Source organism: Ranitomeya variabilis, chromosome 6 (assembly GCF_051348905.1).
Source record: "Ranitomeya variabilis isolate aRanVar5 chromosome 6, aRanVar5.hap1, whole genome shotgun sequence".
NCBI lineage: Eukaryota > Metazoa > Chordata > Amphibia > Anura > Dendrobatidae > Ranitomeya > Ranitomeya variabilis.
This window is the reverse complement of record NC_135237.1, coordinates 270,510,015-270,536,971: the sequence shown is the minus strand read 5'-3', so window position 1 is coordinate 270,536,971 and position 26,957 is coordinate 270,510,015. Positions and strand designations below refer to the sequence as shown.

At 47.3% G+C, this 26,957-nt stretch overlaps 1 protein-coding gene across 1 annotated transcript in view; it reads right to left on the bottom strand.

Annotated features, from left to right (window-relative positions):
- Nucleotides 1–26,708, bottom strand: part of LOC143782306 (NFX1-type zinc finger-containing protein 1-like) — a 390,131-nt gene extending 363,423 nt beyond the window's left edge. Inside the window, exon 1 of the mRNA XM_077269621.1 lies at nucleotides 26,635–26,708. The gene's annotated coding sequence lies outside the window, so the exon portion shown is untranslated. The remainder of the gene's footprint in view (nucleotides 1–26,634) is intronic.
- Between the last annotated feature and the right edge of the window lie 249 nt (nucleotides 26,709–26,957).

Below are 26,957 nucleotides of genomic sequence, written 5' to 3'. Positions count from 1 at the left end.
CCTCCCCGGACCTCACAATGGGGCAGCGGATGCGTTGAAAATACAGCATCCGCTGCACCCGTTGTGCGGCGCTTACAACGCTAGCGTCGGTACGTCAGCCCGACACACTGCGATGGGCCGAGTACTACGCTAGTGTGAAAGTAGCCTTAGGCTTCTTTCACACTTGCGTCGGTACGGGGCGGTCACAATGCGTCGGCCCGACGTACCGACGCACGGTGTGAAAATTGTGCACAACGTGGGCAGCGGATGCAGTTTTTCAACGCATCCGCTGCCCAGTCTATGTCCTGAGAAGAAAGGGGCAGAGTTACGGCCACTAGTGTTGAGCATTCCGATACTTGCTGTATCGGAATTCCGATACCGAGATCCGATACTTTTGTGGTATCGGGTATCGGGTATCGAAACAACATTAATGTGTAAAAGAGAGAATTTAAATAAAAAATATTGCTATACTCACCTCTCCGATGCAGCCCGGACCTCAGCGAGGGAACCGGCAGCGTTGTTTGTTTAAAATTCGCGCGTTTACTTGGTTACGTGAAGTCCCGGCTTGTGATTGGTCGCGGCGGCCATGTTGCCGGGACGCGGACCAATCACAGCAAGCCGTGACGTAATTTCAGGTCCTTGCAGGATTTTAAAATTACGTTCCGGCGTTGTGATTGGGCGCGTCGTGGTCACATGGGCGACGTAACCAATCACAAGCCGGGACGTCACGGGAGGCTGGACAAGCGCGCATTTTAAAATACGCGCGTGTCCAGCCTCCCGTGACGTCACGGCTTGTGATTGGTTGCGTCGCCCATGTGACTGCGGCGCAACCAATCACAACGCCGGGACGTAATTTTAAAATCCTGCAGGACCTGAAATTACGTCACGGCTTTCTGTGATTGGTCCGCGTCCCGGCAACATGGCCGCCGCGACCAATCACAAGCCGGGACTTCACGTAACCAAGTAAACGCGCGAATTTTAAACAAAGAACGCTGCCGCTTCCCTCGGTAAGGTGCAGGCTGCGTCGGAGAGGTGAGTATAGCAATATTTTTTATTTTAATTCTTTCTTTTACACATTAATATGGTTCCCAGGGCCTGAAGGAGAGTTTCCTCTCCTTCAGACCCTGGGAACCATCAGGAATACCGTCCGATACATGAGTCCCATTGACTTGTATTGGTATCGGGTATCGGTATCGGATTGGATCCGATACTTTGCCGGTATCGGCCGATACTTTCCGATACCGATACTTTCAAGTATCGGACGGTATCGCTCAACACTAACGGCCACGCATGCGCGGAAATGGCGGACGCGACGTACAAAAAAAAGGTTACATTGAACTTTTTTTGTGACGACGGTCCGCCAAAACACAACGGATCCAGTGCACGATGGATGCGACGTGTGGCCATCCGTCGGTAATACAAGTCTATGGGAAAAAAAGGCATCCTGTGGGCACATTTGCAGACTCTGTTTTTTGTCCAAAACAACGGATTGCGACGGATGCCACACGACGCAAGTGTGAAAGTAGCCTTAGGGCTAGGGTTAGGGTTGGGGCTAAAGTTAGGGCTAGGGTTAGGGTTAAATTTAGGGTTAGGGTTGGGGCTAAAGTTAGGGTTGGGGCTAAAGTTAGGGTTGGGGCTAAAGTTAGGGTTAGAGTTGGGATTAGGGTTAGGGTTTGGATTAGGGTTGGTATTAGGGTTACGTTTGGGATTAGGGTTAGGGTTGGGATTAGGGTTAAGGTTAGGGTTGGGATTAGGGTTAGGGGTGTATTGGGATTAGGGTTAGGTTTGAGGTTAGGGTTGAGATTAGGGTTAGGGGTGTGTTGGATTTAGGGTTTTGATTAGGGTTATGGATAGGGTTGAGATTAGGGCTGTTTTGGGGTTAGGGCTGTGATTATCTTTAGGGTTGTGATTAGGATTATGGATCGGGTTGAGATTAGGGTTAGAGGTGTGTTGGGAGTTAGGGTTGGAGTTAGAATTGGGGGGTTTCCACTGTTTAGGTACATCAGGGGGTCTCCAAACACGACAGCCGATTTTGCGCTAAAAAAGTCAAATGGTGCTCCCTCCCTTCTGAGCTCTGCCGTGCGCTCAAACAGTGGTTTACCCCCACATATGGGGTACCAGCATACTCAGGACAAATTGGAGAACAAATATTGGCATCCAATTTCTCTTGTTACCATTGTGAAAATAAAAACTTGGGGGCTAAAAAATCTTTTTTGTGGAAAAAAAAAATATTTTCTATTTTCACTACTCTGCATTATAAACTTCTGTGAAGCACTTGGGCATTCAAAGTTCTCACCACATATCTAGATAAGTTCCTTGGGGGGTCTAGTTTCCAAAATGGGGTCAATTGTGGGGGGTTTCTACTGTTTAGGTACATCAGTGGCTCTGCAAACGCAACATAACGCCCGCAGACCATTCTATCAAAGCCTGCATTCCAAAATGGCGCTCCTTCCCTTCCGAGCTCTGCCGTGCGCCCAAACAGTGGTTTACCCCCACATATTGGGTACCAGCATACTCAGGACAAATTGGACAACAACGTTTGGGGTCCAATTTCTTTTGTTACCCTTGTGAAAATAAAAATTTGGGGGCTAAAAAATCTTTTTTGTGGGAAAAGAATATATTTGTTATTTTCACTACTCTGCATTATAAACTTCTGTGAAGCACTTGGGCATTCAAAGTTCTCACCACATATCTAGATAAGTTCCTTGGGGGGTCTATTTTCCAAAATGGGGTCACTTGTGGGGGGTTTCTACTGTTTAGGTACATTAGGGGTCTGCAAACGCAACATAACGCCCGCAGACAATTCTATCAAAGTCTGCATTCCAAAACGGCGCTCCTTCCCTTCCGAGCTCAGCCATGCGCCCAAACAGTGGTTTACCCCCACATATGGTGTACCAGCATACTCAGGACAAATTGGAAAACAACTTTTGGGGTCAAATTTCTCTTGTTACCCTTGTGAAGATAAAAACTTGGGGGCTAAAAAATCTTTTTTGTTAAAAGAAAAATATTTTTTATTTTCACGACTCTGTATTATAAACTTCTGTGATGCACTTGGGCATTCAAAGTTCTCACTACACATCTAGATAAGTTCCATGGGGGGTCTAGTTTCCAAAATGGGGTCACTTTTGGGGGGTTTCTACTGTTTAGGCACATCAGGGGCTCTCCAAACGCGACATGGCGTTCGATCTCAATTCCAGTCAATTTTGCATTGAAAAGTCAAATGGCGCTCCTTTGCTTCCGAGCTCAGCCATGCGCCCAAACAGTGGTTTACCCCCACATATGGGGTGTCGGCGTACTCAGGACAAATTGCACAACAACTTTTGTGGTCTAATTTCTCCTGTTACCCTTGTGAAAATAAGAATTTGTGGGGGAAAAAAATCTTTTTTCTGAAAACAAATGCGATTTTTTATTTTCACGGCTCTACGTTATAAACTTCTGTGAAGCACTTGGGGGTTCAAAGTGCTCACCACACATCTAGATAAGTTCCTTAAGGGGTCTAGTTTCCAAAATGGTGTCACTTCTGGGGGGTTTCCACTGTTTAGGCACATTAGGGGCTCTCCAAACGCGACATGGCATCCGATCTCAATTCCAGCCAATTCTGCATTGAAACAGTCAAACGGTGCTCCTTCACTTCCAAGCTCTGCAGTGCGCCCAAACAGTGGTTTACCTCCACATATGGGGTATCAGCGTACTCAGGAGAAATTGCTCAACAAAATTTGTGGTTAAATTTCTGTTTTTACACTTGTGAAAATTAAAAAAAATGGTTCTGAAGTAAAATGTTTGCAAAAAAAAGTTAAATGTTCATTTTTTTCTTCCACATTGTTTCAGTTCCTGTGAAGTACGTAAAGGGTTAATAAACTTCTTGAATGTGGTTTTGAGCAGCTTGAAGGGTGCAGTTTTTAGAATGGTGTCACACGTGGTTATTTTCTATCATATAGACCCTTCAAAATGGCTTCAAAGGTGATGTGGTCCCTAAAAAAAACATGGTGTTGTAAAAATGAGAAATTGCTCGTCAACTTTTAACCCTTATAACTCCCTAACAAAAAAAAAAATTGTTTCCAAAATTGTGCTGATGTAAAGTAGACATGTGGGAAATGTTATTTATTAACTATTTTTCGTGACATATCTCTCTGATTTAAGGGCATAAAAATACAAAGTTTAATCGCAAGTAATATCGAAGAAATGTTACCACTAACTTGAAGTACAATATGTCACGAAAAAACAATCTCAGAATCAGCAGGATCCGATAAAGCGTTCCAGAGTTATAACCTCTTAAAGTGACAGTGGTCAGAATTGTAAAAATTGGCTCGGTCATTAAGTACCAAATTGGCTCTGTCACTAAGGGGTTAATCATGACTGATTGATCGCCAGTAGGGTTGAGCGACTTTTATTTTTATAGGATCGGGTCGGGTTTCACAAAACCCGACTTTCTCAAAAGTCGGGTCGAGTGAAATCGGCCGATCCTATAAAAAAGTCGGGGTCGGGGTCGGCCGAAACGCGAAACCCAATGCAGTGCAATGGGATTCTATGGTTCCCAGGGTCTGAAGGAGAGGAAACTCTCCTTCAGGCCCTGGGATCCATATTTAAGTGTAAAATAAAGAATTAAAATAAAAAATATTGTTATACTCACCCTCTGACGCGCCCTGGTAGTAATTGTTGAAAGAAGGAGTACCAACAGAGCCGTAGAATAATGCAAAAAGTGTAAATATTTATTAATTCACAAGCATAGAAATGCATAAATCCATAATATACAAAATAGAAAAGGGAAGGTTAAAACAGAGTGAGTCCCATGCCGAGATCACGCCAGATAAAAACCCCCATACATATGGTGCTGCTAGGGAAGCAAATGCATGTTCAGGCCATGTCACCACTGTGGGAGACCGATGCACATACCACACTGAGTAATGAGGGTGACAAAAGGCTGCTTACCGTTACGATGCAGGGGGGCGGTGTGAACCGGGCAGGGACCGATCTGTGGAAGACCCCAACGCGCGTTTCGCAACGCGAATATTTAGCTTTCTCAAGGGGAGGTACAAAACGGCAGGTCAGGACTCTTCAAATAGTGCACAATCTTCCCACGTGACCATGTCACGTGGGATGCCTGGACCAATGACCGCCGGTGGTACGGCGCATGCGCACCCGCGTCGCCCCCATCCCACATCAGAGCTGGTGTCAGGCGTCACCACAGACGTCGCCGGAGGGTCCAGCGGCGCCTCCGCCGGAATGAAGTCGAGGGTGAGTATATTCCTATTAGGTATATACTCACCCTGCTTCTTTCCGGCAGCCTTCCTTCTTAAGAATCAGCGCGTGAAAGACCTTTCGATGACGTCACGGCTTGTGATTGGTCGCGGCGGCCCATGTGACCGCTCAGCGACCAATCACAAGCCGTGACATAATTCTCATGGCCTAAAATTCCTAGAATGAGGAATTTAGGACCTGAGAATTACGTCACGGCTTGTTGTGATTGGTCGCTCAGCGGTCACGTGGGCCGCCGCGACCAATCACAAGCCGTGACATCATCGAAAGGTCTTTCAAGCCCCATTCTTAGGAACGGAAGATGCCGGTTACCAGCGGCGATGTCCAGGCTGCGTCGGAGAGGTGAGTATATCAATATTTTTTATTTTAATTCTTTATTTTACACTTAAATGTGGATTCCGATACCGAGTTCCGATATCGCAAACATATCGGAACTCGGTATCGGAATTCCGATCCCAGATTCAGAAGATCGCCGACCTCATGGCCGACCCCACACAGGGGTCTGGTCGGGTTTCATGAAACCCGACTTTGCCAAAAGTCGGCGACTTCTGAAAATGGCCGACCCGTTTCGCTCAACCCTAATCGCCAGCCCTGTCCTCATCAACACCCACACCTGTGTTAATGGATCAATCACTAAAACGATGTTAGCTGCTCCTTTTAAGGCAGGACTGCAATGATGTTGAAATGTGTTTTGGGGGTTAAAGTTCATTTTCTGGGCAAATATTGACTTTGCAAGTACAGTAATTGCTGTTAAGCTGATCACTCTGACATTCAGGAGTACATGCAAATTGCCATTAGAAAAAATGAAGCAGTAGACTTTGGAAAAATTAATATTTGTCTCATTCTCAAAATTTTTGTCCATGACTGTAGACTCCAATACTCCAGAAACCCTGAATATTAATGAACAAATTCACCAACTGCTGTTTGTCAACAAAATAATATGTACCTTACAAACCATCACCCGTTCCAATACGGGGTTCACACCATGTTGGGGTTGCTACTGTTGTACGCACACCTCTTTTAAAAAAACACGTCAGCTAACTTTCACAGACTCTAGTGGCACTAAGGAATTCAACATTAAAGAAAGTATGTCCTGTTTTTCCACAGGAGTCGTATACCTAATCCAATATCCATGTAAAAAATTATATGTATGTTGCACTAAATGGCGAATTATGGTTCAGATTAAGGAACATCTAACCAATATCCAAAAGGGTTACATCCACTCTTGCGCCACTTTAAAGAAAGGCACAATAAATCCGTCAAAGGATTTTATTTCTGTGGCATTCAAAGGGTGCAGCAAAACCCGAGGGGTGGCGACTTTATAAAACGGATGTCTAGGATTGAGTCTCAATGGATATTTGCCCTGGACTGCCTTGCCCCCAAAGATTTGAACCATGAGCTGTAACTGTACGCTTTCTGAGTTGGCTAGGACTGGCCTTTTTTCATTATCAAAAGAGGTACATCTCCACTTTGAGTGTAATTCCCTTTCTTTGTGTACGTGATTAAATTTGTATATTTTTTGCATTGACAGCTCTGTCTTTGGGACCCCTGTGCCCCTAATGTATCAACGCACACATCCTGAATATGCCCTACGGCAATGGTCCTCAACCTTTCTGACCTTGAGAGCCACATTCTGCTCTGAGATAACGCCACGAGCCACATTCAGCTGTGTTAGAGGGTTGCGAGTCACATTCAGCTCTGGGAGAGGGTCTCGACCCCCTCACAATAGCGGCAACCAAAGCCCCCATAATGATCATAATCAAAGCTTTTCCACATAAATCACCCCAAAGCAAATTACCAAGAACCAGGGATTGTCACAATACCTCCATTCAGTATTCTCCCATCAATCACTGCCAAAACATGATTATATATATATATATATATATATATATATATATATATATATATATATATATATATATATATATATATATATATATATATATTCATTCATTCAAGCACCTCCTCTGATGGGTAGTATCATCCAGTCCTTAGCTTCCCATACTTAAACTTTATCTAAACCCCAAAGACTGGCATATGTGCATCCAGATCTGCTCTTCTGTGCAGGGCTACTTACAAAATTCAACATTTTGAAATGTTATTTTCATACCCGTTTGCTAGATCTGGAGCTGATGCACCATTCTGGCAGACAGCCGCGAGCCACAATTCATGGGACCATGAGCCACATGTGGCTCCCGAGCTACAGGTTGGGGACCCCTGCCCTATGGTGTAAGAGAAGCAAATCAATCAACTATTTATCCGTTTTGTAGCTATTTTTTTAAATGAAATCCCCTTGTTTCTAATATTCCATATGGAGTCACAGATTTTTATCTTTTATTATTTTTTACACAATTGCTATTAAATATTTATTAAAAGTATATATATGTTTTTAGCTCATAATGATCATGAATATATTTTGGTTTTAAATAGATTCGTTTTACCCATTATATATTCATTGTGTCCAAGGTACCTCTGACTACAGTTTATGGCGCATCAATTTTAATTAATTTTAATTATTTTTTATTTATTAATAAAATCTTAATTTCTTGCCATTTAGCACTTAATACTGCACAAGACCAATCCATCTGTCCACCCTTTAATTAATAACTGGTATATGGGAGCGCCATATGGCCATGCTGGGTGGATTGCCATCTAGCAGTTGTAATTAGTAATTGTATTAACATCCTGCTATAGACAAGTCGGCAGGGTTCAACATAACGATATGGAGGCAGGAACTTATGTGCAGGCAGTATTTACAGATGAGATCACACTGAAGGCGGAGGAAGAAGGACGTGCTCCTTTGAAACGCATTAGTAGCCTTTTTGATCCCAGTGCTGCTCCGTAGTTCCTGTGACGTCACACGCGAGCAAACACTGTCGGACATTTTTTCCCGGCTGGTATCAAGGGATGCCACCAGCCGGGGCTTCCTTATGCACAGCTGCACCGCCTTCCTGGCATCTCGCCTACCACGAAGAGCACATTCCGCTTTTGGCATTTTACATGCCAGGACAAAACTCTGCAGCTTCAAAGCGTGGCTTACCATACCTTGGGTAACAGAGACTCTGTGTGCCTAAGGGTACCGTCACACATTGAAATTTCCATCGCTACGACGTTACGATTCGTGACGTTCTAGCGATATCGTTACGATATCGCTGTGTCTAACACGCTACTGCGATCAGACACCCTGCTGAGAATCGTACGTCGTAGCAGATCGTTTGGAACTTTCTTTCGTCGCTTGATCACCCGCTGACATCGCTGGATCATTGTGTGTGACAGCGATCCAGCGATGTCTTCGCTTGTAACCAGGGTAAACATCGGGTAACTAAGCGCAGGGCCGCGCTTAGTAACCCGATGTTTACCCTGGTTACAAGCGTAAACGTAAAAAAACAAACCGTACATACTCACCCGTCGGTGTCCTTCAGGTCCCTTGCCGTCTGCTTCCTGCTCTGAGTGCCGGCCGGAAAGTGAGAGCAGAGCGCAGCGGTGCTGTGATCTGCTCTCACTGTACGGCTGCACTCAGAGCAGGAAGCAGACGGCAAGGGACCTGAAGGACACCGACGGGTGAGTATGTACGGTTTGTTTTTTTACGTTTACGCTGGTAACCAGGGTAAACATCGGGTTACTAAGCGCGGCCCTGCGCTTAGTTACCCGATGTTTACCCTGGTTACCCGGGGACTTCGGCATCGCTCCAGCGCCGTGATTGCAACGTGTGACCGCAGTCTACGACGCTGGAGCGATGATTATACGACGCTGCGACGTCACGAATCGTGCCGTCGCAGCGATGAAAATTTCAATGTGTGACGGTACCCTAAGTTTTAGAGCATTGTTTCACCTGCTGCATTGTGCAACATGCTATTTTCAGCGACTTCAATTAACTATTAGGCAACTTTTTAAAGGAGCCGCATCTCTAAATCATTGTATATAGGTTGATTGCCTTTCTACCACTTCTTACTTTTCAGTGTGCATCTACCCTCAAGCACGGCATCATTTATTGATTTGTTTAGCTTTTCCCATGACAGAACTGACACATCTTCTGTCTTGATTCCAGCTGCTGAGGGATTTATTGGCCAGTGAGCGCCAGTGTACATTATCACTATTTACTTTATAGTTTTGAAGGGAACCAGCTACATGATTCATGCAGCTCGAATGGGCAATAGGACTCAGAGATCTGCCCCTGCATTCAAAATATCTGTTTTACTCTGAAAAACTGCAGATCTTAAAAAAAAAAAACTAAATTGGAAATGCGGTCGAGAATGAGATGACTAGTCCAAGAGGCAGGTCCCCATTAGCGTCTCCCTGCCGGCTTAGCAAAACTAATAAATTTAAGACAACACAATCCATTCTTGTGGCTGCCATCAATTATTACATGTTTCTCCTCTGTGTTTATATCATGCGCACGGATTCCACATTTCCAACATGGATCGGTTCTTACGGATAAGCAAGAATTCTAAATTACACATGAATAAATCTACTTGCTTATTGTTAAATATGTATAGAATCTCATATTAGGTAGTGTGACAAAACACTCCGGGATCGCCTTTGCTGGGGTCAAAGGTCACGTGGTTTGTGCATTGAATCTGAGGCGTACAGCAGGTTTCTTTAGCAGGCTGACTTTAGGTCAGGTTTATTAACGAGAAAGTAACATAGAAAAAACAAAGCATAAAAATAAATCCTAGCCTGTCCGGCACTAACTAACAGATACGTTGCTATCTCAACAACTGGGGGGGCTTCTCCCTCCCAGCTAACAACACACAGTCCTTGAGCATAGCTCTCACTCACGTTTGTCTCACACAGACAGGCAATCTGTGTGCCCCAGGCTGACGCCGGAAACCCTCAGCTGGTCATCCTTTATTCCCGCACTCATTAACCCATCATTATCCTGAAAATACTAAGCGGCCTAATTCACATAGGACAAATACCTGGGCGAGATATACCTGCCCCCGACTAACAGACCGACATGATTCTTACATATCCTCCCCCCCTGCTCAGACCACTCAGGTCGAGCAAGAACACTCTCGAAACAGTGCACTCGTGACAGGGCATCAGCGTTCCCCATCTGCACCCCGGGTCGGTGCTCCACCGTGAAAGAGTAAGCCTGCAGGGCAAGGAACCACCGGGTTACCCGACTATTACGGTCTTTGTGGAGGTGCATCCACTTGAGAGGGGCATGGTCCGTGACCAGCTTAAACTTCCTACCTGCCAGGTAATACTTGAGGGAGTCGAGAGCCCATTTAATGGCTAGGCACTCTTTTTCAACCACGGCATACCTCTGCTCATGTACATTCAGTTTCCGGCTGAGGTAGAGGACCGGGTGTTCGACTCCGTCCCTCACCTGGGAAAGTACAGCTCCGACCCCAGTATCAGAAAAATCAGTTTGGACCACAAACTCGCTGCTGAAATCAGAAGTCACTAGTACGGGCTGAGAGCACAAAGCTCGTTTCAGACTGTGGAAGGCCTCTCCAGCCGCTGAGGTCCATTTTACCATGACAGAACCCTTCCCTTTGGTAAGATCAGTCAAGGGGGTAGCCATGGCTGCAAAATTGGGTATGAACCGGCGATAATAGCCGGCGATCCCCAGGAAAGCTTGTACTTGTTTCTTGTTCACTGGTTGCGGCCAGCCCTGAATTGCCTGTATTTTGTCGATCTGTGGTTTAACCACTCCTCTGCCAATCACGTAACCCAAGTATCGGGCTTCTTCAAGCCCGATGTGACATTTCTTGGGGTTTGCCGTTACGCCTGCGTCTCGCAGGTCATCAATCACCGCCTGTACCTTCCGGAGGTGAGTTTCCCAGTCCAAGCTGTAAATTACGATGTCATCCAGGTAGGCCGAAGCGTACTGCCTGTGGGGCCTCAAGACTCGATCCATCAACCTCTGGAACGTTGCTGGAGCTCCATGAAGTCCAAACGGCATGTAGACATACTGGAACAGACCTTCCGGTGTAGCAAATGCCGTCTTCTCCCTGGCCGCCTCGGCCAGAGGGATCTGCCAGTACCCCTTTGTTAGATCCAGGGTCGTAATGTATCGGGCTTTACCCAGCCAGTCGATTAACTCATCGACCCGAGGCATAGGGTATGCATCAAATTTAGAAGCCGCATTCAGTTTCCTAAAGTCATTACAAAACCGTATGGAGCCATCCGGCTTAGGTATCAACACGATTGGACTGGACCAGGCGCTGTGTGACTCCTCAATGACTCCTAAGTCCAACATTGCCACCACCTCCCGGGAGACGGCTTCACGGCGTGCTTCCGGAATCCGGTATGGCTTCACATGAACTGTGACACCAGGCTCTGTAACAATCTCATGTTTCACCAGCTTAGTCCGGCCAGGTTTTTCCGAGAAAAACTGTCGGTTCTGTAAGAAAAACTGCTTAACCTCAGATTTTTGTTGTTCCGAGAGAGTCTCGGCAATCTGCACCTCCGGTACGGTAGGTGCGCAAACCGGACGGGGCACCTCCGCCGTTAGGGCAGAGCGGTCTTTCCAGGGTTTTATCAGATTCACATGATAAATCTGTTCTGGTTTTCTCTTACCGGGCTGGTACACTTTATAGTTCACTTCACCAACTCTTTCCATGACCTCAAAGGGGCCCTGCCATTTCGCCAGAAATTTACTATCCACTGTAGGGATTAGGACCAACACCCTATCCCCGGATGCAAACGTACGTACCTTAGCACCTCTATCATAACTTTGCCTCTGGGCTCCCTGGGCCTGTAACATATGGTCCCTAACAATGGGCATGACAGCGGCAATACGGTCCTGCATTTGTGTTACATGGTCAATCACCGTTTTAAAGGGAGTGACTTGACCTTCCCAGGTTTCTTTTGCGATGTCCAACAGTCCCCGGGGACGGCGGGCGTACAACAGTTTGAAAGGCGAAAACCCTGTGGAAGACTGGGGAACTTCCCTAATGGCAAACAGCAAATAGGGTAGCAAGTAATCCCAGTTCTTCCCATCTTTGTCTATCGCCTTCCGGAGCATCTGTTTTAAGGTTTTGTTGAACCGCTCAACCAGGCCATCTGTTTGAGGGTGATAGACAGACGTACGCAACTGGTCTATTTGTAAGAGTCTGCAGAGCTCCTTCATCACCCTCGACATAAAGGGAGTCCCCTGGTCGGTGAGTATCTGTTTTGGAATTCCCACCCGACTAAACACTTGTACCAACTCTTTGGCGATCGTTTTGGTAGCAGTGTTACGCAAAGGGATGGCTTCTGGGTAACGAGTGGCATAGTCCATGATGACGAGGATATGTTGGTGCCCACGTGCGGACTGGGGAAGGGGCCCAACCAGATCCATCCCAATTCTCTCAAAAGGGACTCCAATGATAGGGAGGGGTACCAAAGGGCTACAAAACCGCGTTTTAGGCGCAGAGATTTGGCACTCTGGACAGGACTCACAATAGTTAAGTACATCACTATGTATTCCGGGCCACACAAAACAATGCGATATCCCTTCTGTGGTTTTCTGTACCCCCAGATGTCCCCCCATTATATGTCCGTGGGCCAGGTCCAGTACCTTCCGCCGATAAGGTTTGGGTACCACTAACTGTTGCACAGTGTCTTCTCCTTTTTTCTCTACCTGGTAGAGTAAATCATTTTCAAGAACCATGTATGGGTACGCTAGCCTAGTGTCAGGTTCTATGGGTACCCCATCTACCATTTTTACATTTTTCCTAGCCGGAATCAGGGTAGGATCTTTCATTTGCTCGCTGTGGAAGTCATCCAACTGGACTCCCAAATCTGGCAGGCAAGTTGCTGGATGGCTGTCTACCTCCACCTCTCGCTGAGTTTCCTCAGTTTCCCCCGCCAGAACTGAGAAGGGGAACTGAAGGTTAGTTTCAATAACCTCCGCAGCAACGTCTACCTGTGGGACCTCCTCTAGGAGTTCGGGACCTCCAGATGGCATGGGAAAAGACTCACAGCTACCGTGAAGGAGCAACTGATTCTCCCACAACTGCCAGAAATGGGGAAAATCCCTGCCCAGGATTACATCCTGTAACAATGCGGGAACGAGTCCCACTTTGTGTAGCACAGACCCATAGGGAGTGGAAATCGATATGACCGCTGTTAGGTACAAGCAGGTGTCACCATGCACACACGTTACAGAAAATTTGTCAGACGAACCAGATGGAAGTGCCAACAGACTAGCTTTCACCAGAGTCACCACACTTCCAGAGTCTAGTAATGCCACAACATTTTTCCCATCCACAGATATTTCACACAGGTGTTTCGCTATATCATTTTGACCCGCATTCACATTCACTAGCCGAGTAACCAAAGACATGCGTTTCTTACAGTCTGTAACATCGCACTGCATGGGTTCAGTGGTAACAGGACAGTTCGCAGAAATATGGCCCTTCTCACGGCAGCGGAAACACCTAACAGGCCCCCTACTGAGACCACCGTCCAACACTCTCGGTCTCGGAGTACGAGCAGTCCTGTGTTCCTCCCCCATAGTTTTTGGCAATTTTCCTTCACCCGTAGTCGCTGGAACAGTCTTACCGGTTCCACGAGGAGGAGGCACGGACCGGGTGCCAGTGGTTTCGTCGGGAAGTCCTTCTGCCACGGAATAACGCTCGACCAACTCCACAAGTTGATCCGCTGTCGTGGGATTTCCTTGGCTTACCCACCTTTTCAGCGCTGGTGGTAGTACTCTCAGGTACTTGTCCAAGACAATCCGCTGGATTATTTCGGGTGTTGTCAGTACCTCGGGTTGCAGCCATTTCTTTGTCAAGCAGATCAGGTCGAACATCTGAGACCGCGCCGGTTTATCTTGCTGGTATGTCCACTGGTGTACCCTCTGTGCACGGACAGCCGTCGTTACACCCAGCCGGGCCAGGATCTTAACTTTCAGCTTCTCGAAGTCCTGAGCGACTTCCGGGTCCAAGTCATGGTAAGCTTTTTGGGCCTCGCCGGAGAGAAACGGAGCAATTAAATTGGCCCATCGTGCCTTTGGCCACTTCTCCCTCAATGCCGTCCGTTCAAACGTTGTCAGGTATGCCTCGACGTCATCTTCTGCAGTCAACTTTTGCCAGTATCGACTCACATGGATCCTTCTGGACTCTGCTTCCGGGTCTGCCTCAGGCATGCTCACCAGGCGCTGCGCCACCTGTTGGAGAAGCTGGCGGTCTGCAACCGTCATGTCCATTAACTCCTTCAGCTGTGCGGCCATCAAGCGATTAGCTTCATGCTGTGCGGCAGTGGCCTGCTGCTGTACGGCAGTGGACTGTACTAGGGCTTTCACCACGTCTTCCATACTGTCGCCTGTGCCACGTAATTGCCCGCGTTCTCCACCACAATGTGACAAAACACTCCGGGATCGCCTTTGCTGGGGTCAAAGGTCACGTGGTTTGTGCATTGAATCTGAGGCGTACAGCAGGTTTCTTTAGCAGGCTGACTTTAGGTCAGGTTTATTAACGAGAAAGTAACATAGAAAAAACAAAGCATAAAAATAAATCCTAGCCTGTCCGGCACTAACAGACACGTTGCTATCTCAACAACTGGGGGGGCTTCTCCCTCCCAGCTAACAACACACAGTCCTTGAGCACAGCTCTCACTCACGTTTGTCTCACACAGACAGGCAATCTGTGTGCCCCAGGCTGACGCCGGAAACCCTCAGCTGGTCATCCTTTATTCCCGCACTCATTAACCCATCATTATCCTGAAAATACTGAGCGGCCTAATTCACATAGGACAAATACCTGGGCGAGATATACCTGCCCCCGACTACCAGACCGACATGATTTTTACAGTAGTTTCAGCGTAGTGAAGGGACCTCATGATGGATCCAAGATCTCCATCCATGAAAGGCTGACTCTAACAGAGATTGAGGATATTATGTTCACGCTACCACAGTATCATCCCCTCACCATATATCATTTGCTATGCCTAATCTCCCACACCAACTCTTATTCCAGCATGACTGTGATGCAAGTCGCTATAGAAATAATAAGTCCCAAAAGTGGAGAGAAAGACTACAATAACAGATAGTAATGTAATACTACTTATTGGATAAGTAAAAACAGGTGAAATAATCTAAGGTCAAGTCCAGGAAATGGTGTAGTACAACAAGGGGTAGTCAGAGCCGAAATCCAATTCTCGAGTCAGGGTCAGGAAAACCTGAAAGGCAATATAGTTTACAGGGAGCAGGGAAAATAGAAGTCAGGTCACAAGCAAAGATTAAGTCCAGGAAGGGAATAAAGTCAGGCTGGGTCAGGCACAGAGCACAGAGGGATCAGACTTACACAGGCAGCAGCAAGTGTACGATTGACACTGGATGGAGGAGCCAGCATGCTTAAGTAGAGGACTACTTAAGAGAAGTGAAAACAGATGATTGCAGCTCAGACCCAGCACGGATCAGTCTTACACAGGCAGCAGCAAGTTTACGATTGACACTGGATTGAGGAGCCAGCATGCTTAAGTAGAGGACTACTCAAGGAAAGTGAACACAGGTGATTGCAGCACAGACTCAGCACAACCAAAACAGACAGACAGCCTCCACACAATAGTAACATAGCAGACAAGGACAGTGTGGAGATCGTGACAATGACCCTACCAATATCATACATCCCTGTTACGGCTATTGTTTCACAGATGGAGTATTTGGTTCTTTCGCGGGAACCCTCGACTATACAGAGGCTACTGAATAAGAACTCAAATAGCTTAACAGCTTAACCTTTTCATCCCATTTTTGCTTCCGCAGTCTTCAAGTTTCTCTAATACTAGTATGCTATCTTTCTGCACACCACTTGCAGCTTTCCTTATCACTCTTTTCCATCTAGTTTTCCTTTTCCGTGTAGCCCTTCTATTTTCCTATTGGTAAGATTGTTCCTTCTTTACACATATTATTCTGACAATCACCACTATTACTGGATAACAGTATTTTGGGCAAAAACAGAATCTGGCTGGATTAAATGGATTTGAAATGTGTTGTTTTTTACCGGCATACGGTATTTATCAGTAAACTTCAAGACTACTTCATTCAGAATTTTGAATTCTTGTTCATCAGCATAGACTGATCCATGCTGGAAGCATGTGGAATCCATCCTCATAAACACAACTGATGAAAGACAGCAGCGCCACAGATCCTGTTGTCTAAAATGAGTTGTTACTTATGCCGATCTTAGGAAAGATCTGCCAGCAGCAGCACTTACAAAGTGCTTAAGTTTTCGTGCATGCAGCAAAACAACTCCAAGTAAATAACCTTATTTAATTTCACAAACCTCCCTCTCTTCTCAGAATATACCCCATGTGTGCCTTTGGATTTTCTGTTTTATCTCATAAATTGCTTAGATAAACTAATAGTTTTTTTCCTATACACACAGATAAGGAAATAAGAAGAAAGTGGGAGGGGTATCAGCAGGGACACTCCTCTTGAACTAGTCACTTCATTCCTGGACACACTATGATCACAGATGTTTGTAAAGCAGGAGCTGGTCTGTGATTTTTTTTTTAAGTAATACAGTGGAAAGAGAACACAGAGGTGGTGGGGAGAACAATGATGGGGTAGGAGAGAAAAATGATGGGGTGGGAAGAACAATGATGGGGCTGGTGGAGAACAATGATGAGGGTGGGGGAGAACAATGATGGCGCTGGTGGAGAGGACACAGAGGTAGTGGGGGAGAACAATGATGAGAGTGGTGAAGAACAATGATGGCGCTGGTGGAGAGGACACAGAGGTAGTGGGGGAGAACAATGATGGGGTGGGGGAGAACAATGATGGGGCTGGTGGAAAGGACACAGATGTGGTGAGGTAGAACAATGATGGGGTGGGGAGAACAATGTTGGGGCTAGTGAAGCGGAAACTGAGAGGTGATGGTAACAATGATGAGGGTTTGGGGAGAACAATGATGGGGCTGGTGGAGAGGACACTGAGGTGTGGTGGGGAGAGGACACAGGTGTGGTGGGGAAGAACAATGATGGGGTGGTGGAGAAGACACTGAGGTGTGTCGTGGAGAAGACACTGAGGTGTGTCGGGGAGAGGATACAGGTGTGGTGGAGGAGAGCAATGATGTGGTGGTGGAGAAGACACTGAGGTGTGGTGGAGGAGAATGATGATGAGACTGGGAGATAACAATGATGGGGCTAATGGAGAGGCACAGGTGTGGTGGGGAGAACAATTATGGGGTGGTAGAGAGAACACGGAAGTGTGGTGGGGGAGAAGAATGATGGAGTGGAGGAGAGGACAATGATGGGGTGGGGAAGAGGACAATGATGAATGTGAAGGAGAGAACAATGAGTGGATGGTGGAGAGGACAATGATGGATGTGGGGAAGAGGACAATGAAGGGGGTGGGGAATTGGGATGGGAGTAAGGGGGCTTATAATGGACTAATGAACAGGGTGGGGGGACATTACATATGGATGTAAAATGAATTGGGTGGTAGAGGAGGGTGGCAAGTCCCTGATAGAGTCCTCCCCCATCTTACAATACATTATGACACTCTCAGGGACTTAAAATGTATTAGGGAGTGGTAAAGGAGGGGGCAAGGTACATATGTGGAGCGCCCCCACACCGCCGCAGGGCCGAGGGGTACCCGGAGCCGGGCCTCTAGGTCTCAGTCTTGGAGTTGTCACGGTGGCTAGACCCGGTCCGTGGCCCTGTCTGTCAGTGGGGGACGTCCGGTGAAATAAGTAGTGTTGTAACGGTGCAGTTGTGAGGTGCAGGTCGCGGTAAATAACGAGGACACCAGGTTGCAGTCTCTTTACCTCTTTACTGGAGATCTCCGAGTCCTCAGTCCAGAATATGGTTCACCAGGCTGGGCAAGTCAGGCCGGTCCAATGGCACCTCCAGAGTTCACTTCACAGGTGGAAATCGGTGCCTTCCTTCTTAGCGCTATGTGTTGTAGTCCTTCCCTGCTGTGCTTACGGAAAGTACCCCACAACCGTTGTGTCTGTTTCTTAAGTTCCCTCACAACTCGATTAAATGATGTTCTTCTAATCTTCCGTCCCTTCCTGATGTTACAGTTGGAACGGCACCCGTTTGTCGGATAGGCCTGGAGTTCTTCCGGGACCCTAGAGACGCCCCTCTCCCGCAATTGCCTCCCAAGACTTCATAGGTGATTTGTGTTAAACAGCCCGCCTTAAACTGACTGTCCTGCCGCTGTTTAGAGTATTGCTTGAAGCAGAATGTTATAATACTCCCTCGGCGTTCCGGCCACCGGCAGTGCGCCTCAGCAGGGTGTTGCTCCGGTCTTACAGCACGACCCCTACTGGAATTCTCCTATTGCTTGATCTCGTTTCTCACTCAGCACAATCTATCTCGCTTCTAGTCCTTTCTTGGGCCCCGCCGCTTCCCGGAGCTGGCGCGGACCCGTTACGTTCTTTCCAATGCCAAGCCTCTGTCAGGATCCCACCCCTGACAGAGACCCTACTGTCTCTTCCTCCACAACACCCTCTGCCACTAGGTGTTGCTTCGTCCAATCCAGTCAGCTTTCTGATCTAACTTCCTGCCTGACCCCCGGTTTACCCACTATGGTGGGGAGTGGCCTAATGAATAGCACCCTTAGCTCCCCCCGGAGGCCCTGCTGTGAAATGTATTGGTGTCTGTGATACCTGATCAGATGAACTCCTTCAGTGCCATCGGACGCACCATGGCTCCCCATAGTGGCGGAGCCACAGTACTGCAACGACCAGGACTCTGGGGTGCTGCACTCCCCCCTGGTTAAACACAGTACTCCGGGACTGGGAAGAAAACAACAATACAAGTTAGCAAAAAGACATACAATTTTGTTGAGTGTAATAATAATAAGTATACTTGAACAGGCTTCCCTTTATGGGAGGTAAGGACACTTGAACGTTACAAACATGGCAAAAATATCATAGCAACATGCTATAATTAACTTTTGTTACCCAACCGGGCATTCTACTTAAGTGCAAAATTGTTGAACAATAATTTAACATTGCCTTTAAGGACTCACACTCTAAATCCACTAAAGACCTTCCTATAATCACATTATAAGGCACTTTAACTTTTTCATTCTCCTACTTTGGATCTGCAGGACCGCCTGTCCTATCGGCACCAGACCTACTGCCTCTCCTTTCTGTTACAGGACCGCCCCGTTCAGCCAGGGCCTACTGCCTTTTCAACTACTATACACAGTATAGAACATAACTTTTCTTTCAGTTCGAGAACACCGAGCTGGCTCTACTTGGCTCCTATAAGGACTCACTCACTAACCCCTACAGGTTCACTTTCTGTCCTTAGTAACACATTACTAACTTTCGATGGGGAACGCAGGGTTTACCTTCTACCCCCCCCCTTTTTTTCTTATCAACTATCTTCTTTTCACAACATTAAACTTTCTCATTACTTCCTTTTACTTTTTCTTTCAGAGAACATTATCAGCATTCTTTTACAATTAACTAACGGCATACATATTACTTTTACATGTAAATATCATCATCATTTTCTTCCATTGACATTATTGCTACCGGTCTTAAAGCAATATCACCATTTACGTGCAACAAATGAACATCCCCTTTAAGAGGGGACCAAATCTCTGTGAGGTAGCACATCTTCTCAAGCTACCAGTCCATACTCATCAAAGGTTCCTCCAGTGCGGTATCTTCGCAAAGAGTCCTTGTTTAAGTAAAACCAGTAGGGAGCGCCTTTAATAAGGTGCAAACTATATACAAAAGAGTTCGGATCATGCACTGTTCATGATTTCTCAGTTTTTTAAAACTTGTGCAAAAACTTTTTGAAAAGACACAAACAAAACAATAGGGATCCCGGGTCAACAAAGGGATCCATAAAAAGGGGTTAACCCTGAACGGGTTGTAGCAGCAGTACAGTAACTATTTACAGTTAAGAGAAACAGTAAAATCTTACTGTGGTGAAGCGGAAGGTGGTCTCCTATCCGGTCTCACCAGGCCAACAGATTGCTCGGGTGAGCCAGGGCGCCGTTCCGGTCCCAGCAGTGATAAAATCCCTCGCCGGGAGGTCCTTCTTACTGGCAGGCGCACACGTCCCTCCGGGGCACGGCGAGGCTGGGTTTCTCGTGGTTCCGCGGGGCCGGGCTCCGCTGCTTTCCCCACGGGATCATCCCCTTCTGGTGTTCCGGCAGCAGCCTGGAGGGCAATGCATCGCTGCACGCCTCGCGCCATCCAGCCAGCCTCTCCCGTAGCCCTCCTCCATCGGGTGTAGGTGACGGCATCACCTGGCTCCAGATCGCGAGCGATCCTCCCGCTACAAGGCTCCACCTCCTCCCGGTCTACGCGGACCTGTATCGGCTCCCCGATCTCCTGGATCACTCCTCTTCCATACTGAGGATTAAAGGCCACCACAACACCCCAGTGCGATGGCGGGATCTCCGGAGCACTAACTAAGTTAATCTGCTCTGCAGGCTGGGGCCGGCTCCGCCATGCTGCCATCAGACGCCGTAGATGTTCGGCGTCCGGCATGATCTTCAGGCCCGGCGTTTGTAGCGTACCTTCAGCCGCGGCCAGGTGAGAAGCAACAGGAGACAACCTGATCTCTGTGGGCTGGCCTAGCCGGGTAAGTACGCAGGCATCGGCCTTCAGCCGGCGGGCTAGCTGTCGGGCCTCGGCTGCAGCCACACATTCTTCAGACAGCGGCAAAGGGGGTCGGCCCATCGGTGACCCTGTGAGGGTCAGACCCCGCAGCGTTGGTGTTTCTGGGGCTATCTCAGATTGTGCAGCCTCAGGCCGGACCGGGTCAGCCCCGCGTGGTGCTCCTGGTGCCGCCATCTTTGTCTTCTTTTCCGCGTCTTCTTCCCGCGGTCTCTTCCGTGGGCGGCCCCGTCCCCATGGTCTCCACCCTCCGACCAGGATCAGGAGGCGGACCTCGGCTGTTGACGGGCACGTCCTCAGGACACAGAAATATTTAGACTGGGCGGCCATTGCTGTTCGCGCTCTCCAGCTTGCCTACGCCCACTTCACGCCCCTCTTCTCTTCCTGCGCTCTCCTCAGCGTTGCAATGGCGGCGGATTTTGGCGGCAACTGGCGCAGCACAGTCCTTGCAATAAAGTACAGTCCAAGCACAGTAAATCACAGTTCCTAGGCACACATGACCTGATTCTTCAGGCTTAAGTAGATCCTGTTCGTGATGCCAAAATGTGGAGCGCCCCCACACCGCCGCAGGGCCAAGGGGTACCCGGAGCCGGGCCTCTAGGTCTCAGTCTTGGAGTTGTCACGGTGGCTAGACCCGGTCCGTGGCCCTGTCTGTCAGTGGGGGACGTCCGGTGAAATAAGTAGTGTCGTAACGGTGCAGTTGTGAGGTGCAGGTCGCGGTAAATAACGAGGACACCAGGTTGCAGTCTCTTTACCTCTTTACTGGAGATCTCTGAGTCCTCAGTCCAGAATACGGTTCACCAGGCTGCGCAAGTCCGGCCGGTCCAATGGCACCTCCAGAGTTCTCTTCACAGGTGGAAATCTGTGCCTTCCTTCTTAGCGCTATGTGTTGTAGTCCTTCCCTGCTGTGCTTACGGAAAGTACCCCACAACCGTTGTGTCTGTTTCTTAAGTTCCCTCACAACTCGATTAAATGATGTTCTTCTAATCTTCCGTCCCTTCCTGATGTTACAGTTAGAACGGCACCCGTTTGTCGGATAGGCCTGGAGTTCTTCCGGGACCCTAGAGACGCCCCTCTCCCGCAATTGCCTCCCAAGACTTCATAGGTGATTTGTGTTAGACAGCCCGCCTTAAACTGACTGTCCTGCCGCTGTTTAGAGTATTGCTTGAAGCAGAATGTTATAATACTCCCTCGGCGTTCCGGCCACCGGCAGTGCGCCTCAGCAGGGTGTTGCTCCGGTCTTACAGCACGACCCCTACTGGAATTCTCCTATTGCTTGATCTCGTTTCTCACTCAGCACAATCTATCTCGCTTCTAGTCCTTTCTTGGGCCCCGCCGCTTCCCGGAGCTGGCGCGGACCCGTTACGTTCTTTCCAATGCCAAGCCTCTGTCAGGATCCCACCCCTGACAGAGACCCTACTGTCTCTTCCTCCACAACACCCTCTGCCACTAGGTGTTGCTTCGTCCAATCCAGTCAGCTTTCTGATCTAACTTCCTGCCTGACCCCCGGTTTACCCACTATGGTGGGGAGTGGCCTAATGAATAGCACCCTTAGCTCCCCCCGGAGGCCCGGCTGTGAAATGTATTGGTGTCTGTGATACCTGATCAGATGAACTCCTTCAGTGCCATCGGACGCACCATAGCTCCCCATAGTGGCGGAGCCACAGTACTGCAACGACCAGGACTCTGGGGCGCTGCACATATGACAATTTATAATGAATTGTAAGGTGGGAGAAGACGCTGTCAGGGACTTGCAATGAAATTGGAAGGTGGTGGAGAATGCTCAGTACCTGATAATGTATTCTCCCACCCCCAAATTCATTATGATGCTATCGTGAACCTATAATGAACAGAGGGACACAGGACAGGGAATAAGGCTATGTGCAGATGTTCAGGATTTTCAGGAGAAAATTCTGCTGCATATCCTAATATGTTGGCAGGAAGAATGCTGCGTAAAATATATATTTTTTCCACGTTTTTGACATGCTTTTGTCACTTATTTTCCTCCATTAGTATGAGTGAAATACGCTGCAAGATTTTACATTATGCAGATTTTAATCTGCTGCAAATCAGGGATCTTATTTACTTTTCCTGTACTATAAAACCTTGCATATTTTTAACGTGCACATAGCCTTACAGTTAATTGGGGAGCATCACAGACTGAATAATTTATATTATTGGGTGCCAGGGAAGATAGTTAATGGGGGACACAGTGCTGTTTAGCACTCAATATTTTGCTTGGTGTGTGGCTATTAGTATGTTAATGGTTGGGTACATATCTGTATTCAGGGGCACAGTGCGAGGAAAACACAAGTATGAATACAATATATGTGATCTTGTTATTGTTAGGGCTGCATCGACCATCGTGACAAGATGAGTCGAGGCTAGGAGATGTCGACCTGAGGGCTTGACCAGATGGAGAGATAACAAGAGAAAGCAGCCCTAATTAGATGGGACGTCAGTGGTAAGTGCCTGGATGTAAATATTATTTTGTATCTGTGTAATAAGGGCAACTGGGGAGTAGTTGTGGCCGATGTGAGGCAGTGACCCCTGGTACAGCTAGGGGGCGCTGTATGTGCTCTGCAGAATGTGCATGAAAGCGTAGTGAGGCCATGAGGGCGTACTACAGACAGGTGTGGCTGTAATTAGAATAGTGAAGCAGTGACTGATTAAAAAGCCATGTAGTAATGGGGGAGGTGTCAGTGATTTCTTGGAAGCAGACAGGGCAGTTGTCTGCAGAGCTCTCTCTGTGTGGAGCAGCATAGAGGCTAAAGGAACCAGAGAGACTGACACCCTGCGTCTTGGGCTGTCTTATGTGTACCCGGCTGCACTCCAGAGGATAAAGAGTGCAGTGCGCTGAGTGAGTACAGAGACTTGTTACCGGCGTGCAGTCACCCAGGGAAACTGGACAGAGGGAAGTTCGGCCTGAGTATTGACTGCATCATATAGCCATGCATTATTAATGGACTGTATGAAGAAGCTGTATACTATATTGACTGTGTGAAGTAACACAATAAAAGAACGTTTTGTTTGAACTTGCTTGGGTCACTGCCGTTTCACTGTGTATGGTCCTACCGCTGCATCACACCGAGTTATTTAAAGGTACAGTTCTCAGACAGAGTCTACTGAGCAAATGGTCAGTGACCACCCCGGTCCCTTGCACATAGATAGACGGGACCAACACATCTTTTCCCCACAGATTACCTTCTCTTCCTCTGGTCACAGCAGTCCAGGCAAATAAGGGTCTGGAAGTCAGCTGTACTCCAACAGGAAAAAGGAACTTTTATTGAACAAACGATGAAGGATGGACAAAAAGACAATTTCAACACTGGCTTCCTGCTTTTTCCCTGACACGTGATGTGGCTGTACTCACTACATCCACAGTGGCCGAAATTCGCAGTCATCCAATTGCTGGCATCTGGGCGCCTGAGACCCCTTTATAACTCCTTGGTCCGATGCAGCAGATCTCTCCCATCCGGGAGTCTGGCAATGCCCCTTCTGTAGCACACATCTGCCCTGGACAACATACCCGAGCTTTTCTGATCAGGAAGCAGCAGCTTCCTCTCTCTTGAGGCTGCAAGTCCAGCCCCCTTAATTAACTAATTCTGTCCTTAACTATATACAGGCATTAAAGGGAACCTGTCACCCCGTTTTATCTGTATGAGATAAAAATACTGTTAAATAGGGCCTTAGCTGTGCATTACAATAGTGTATTTTGTGGACCCCGATTCCCCACCTATGCTGCCGAAATACGTTACCAAAGTAGCCGTTTTCGCCTGTCAATCAGGCTGGTCTGGTCAGATGGGCGTGGTGTCTTCCCCCAGATCTTGCTTAGTTTTCCGTTGGTGGCGTAGTGGTTTGCACATGCCCAAGTCCAGAATCCACTGCACAGGGGAGGGAAAAGAGCGCGATCTGCGCTATTCCCCTGGTGATCGGTGGGGGCGGCCATCTTCCTGTGGCCGCGCGTGCGCAGATTTAGCGATCTGCTGCGCGGGGCAGATGGAGATCGCGGCGGCCATTTTCCTGAAGCAGAGATGCGAACTCTGCTTCAGGAAAATGGCCGCCGCGATCTCCATTTGTGCACGCGTGGCATCCCACGGCCATTTTCCTGAAGCCCCGGGCAGCAGAGCGCTCCATCTGCGCACGCGCGGCCACAGGAAGATGGCCGCCCCCATCGATCACCAGGGGAATAGCGCAGATCGCGCTCTTTTCCCTCCCCTGTGCAGTGGATTCTGGACTTGGGCATGCGCAAACCACTACGCCACCAACGGAAAACTAAGCAAGATCTGGGGGAAGACACCACGCCCATCTGACCAGACCAGCCTGATTGACAGGCGAAAACGACTACTTTGATAACGTATTTCGGCAGCATAGGTGGGGAATCGGGGTCCACAAAATACACTATTGTAATGCACAGCTCAGGCCCTATTTAACAGTATTTTTATCTCATACGGAAAAAACGGGGTGACAGGTGCCCTTTAAAGGGGAACATCACAATACCATGCTCATGCTACAGTGTTGCACAAACGGAGCAATTAATACAAAAACACATACAGTACATCACGGTACATAAAGTGCACAGGGGGTCACACGAAAGGAGAGGAGGGCACAACTGAGGTGACCTGCCACCCCCTTACACTTGCACTGTGTGACTTGGTCGGAGTGATAATACAAACTTCAAATCTGGCACTCTTTATGACATAGAATATCTTCATCAAAGTAAAGCAATCCCAACAGATTTGTGACATTTCGGTCTCAGATGGATTGCTGTGTGATAAGTGCTTAAAAAAGGTAGCACAAGGTGAGCTCATAATGGGGATATTCGCTGTGGAAAGCGCTATCCTTTGGCTAGTATGATGGACGTTTGTGCCAGCATTTGAACTTTGACCACTGAGGTACCCTTATTATCAAAAGAGGAAAAAAAAAAAGTTGGGACTGCGACTTCAGATCTAGATAGATGGGGGCTTCTTGGAAGTGGGATGATCAATCTCCAAACCACCTCATGGGCTGTGTGCAGAACAGCAATTAAAGCGAAGTCATTGCATTATTATAGCTTAAGTCCTCTATGACTCTCTTTATCTATTAACTGTTGATGGTTATGGGCCATTATAGGGGGTGAGCCACTAGGGAGCGAGAGCGACATATCGAAATTAAAATGCCAACCTCTGCGGTTAGGCAGGGAAAAGATTCTTATTAAGAGCTGATAGGGATATACAGTATTTTATATAGTGTCCTTTTTTTGTACAAGTATATTGCCCTCCCCTTATATTGATTCTAAGGGGTGGTCTCCTATCAACTATTGATTGGGACTCACCTTATTCCTGCGACAAAACTGTGTAATTTATTGGGATCTAATTGATCCTACTAGAAGGATTATTTACATTTATTTACATTTTTTATCTACACATCATTTAATAATCTTTTAACATGGGGTATTTTAATGTATACCGATAAAGATTTGGATTTTATTAGAAGGGTATTTTTTCTGGCATATAGCTGATAGTTTATACCATATTATTCTATTACCTGTGAGTTGTTTCCGGTAAACCTCCACAAGCATATGCCAAGCACAGAGTGTCATGTGAAACTTACTGCAACTTCTGCAAATTGTTAGGTGCATCTGCATACACATCAGAAAAGCCAAGCATTGGCTACCCTATTCCTCAGCTTGATTGTAGACCATAATTTGCATTTTTACTGCTGTGTATTTGGCTCCTTTCATAAGTAGAAACTACAGTAGTTACATCAACATAGGAACCACTAAGTGGAAAACAATAGGAATATTTCCTGCACCCCACCATTCCTCCTACTGATATTCCCAGGTATCATTCACTTCACTTTGCACAGTTTGTTCTTCCTATGTCTATGTCCTTACCTTACATATGGAGAGCTCATGGCTCCTTGCAAGCTGACTCCTGGCTCCTTGCAGAAATGAAGTCTGCACAGTAATTATCTTCTTTGTAGAGAGCTGAGTTTCATTTCTTGCTCAGACCACACCTATCCCCAGGTCACTATCTGGTGATTAATCACATCCTCCATATAAATAATATAAAAGAGGAATTAAGAGGATAAACAAAATTAACACATTGATAAAATAATTTATTTAATGTATAAATATTTAAAAATAAAACAAGGGAAAGTCACTTGAACAAATGAGGGTGATACAGCAACCAGGAACAATTATTGGACATATCCAAG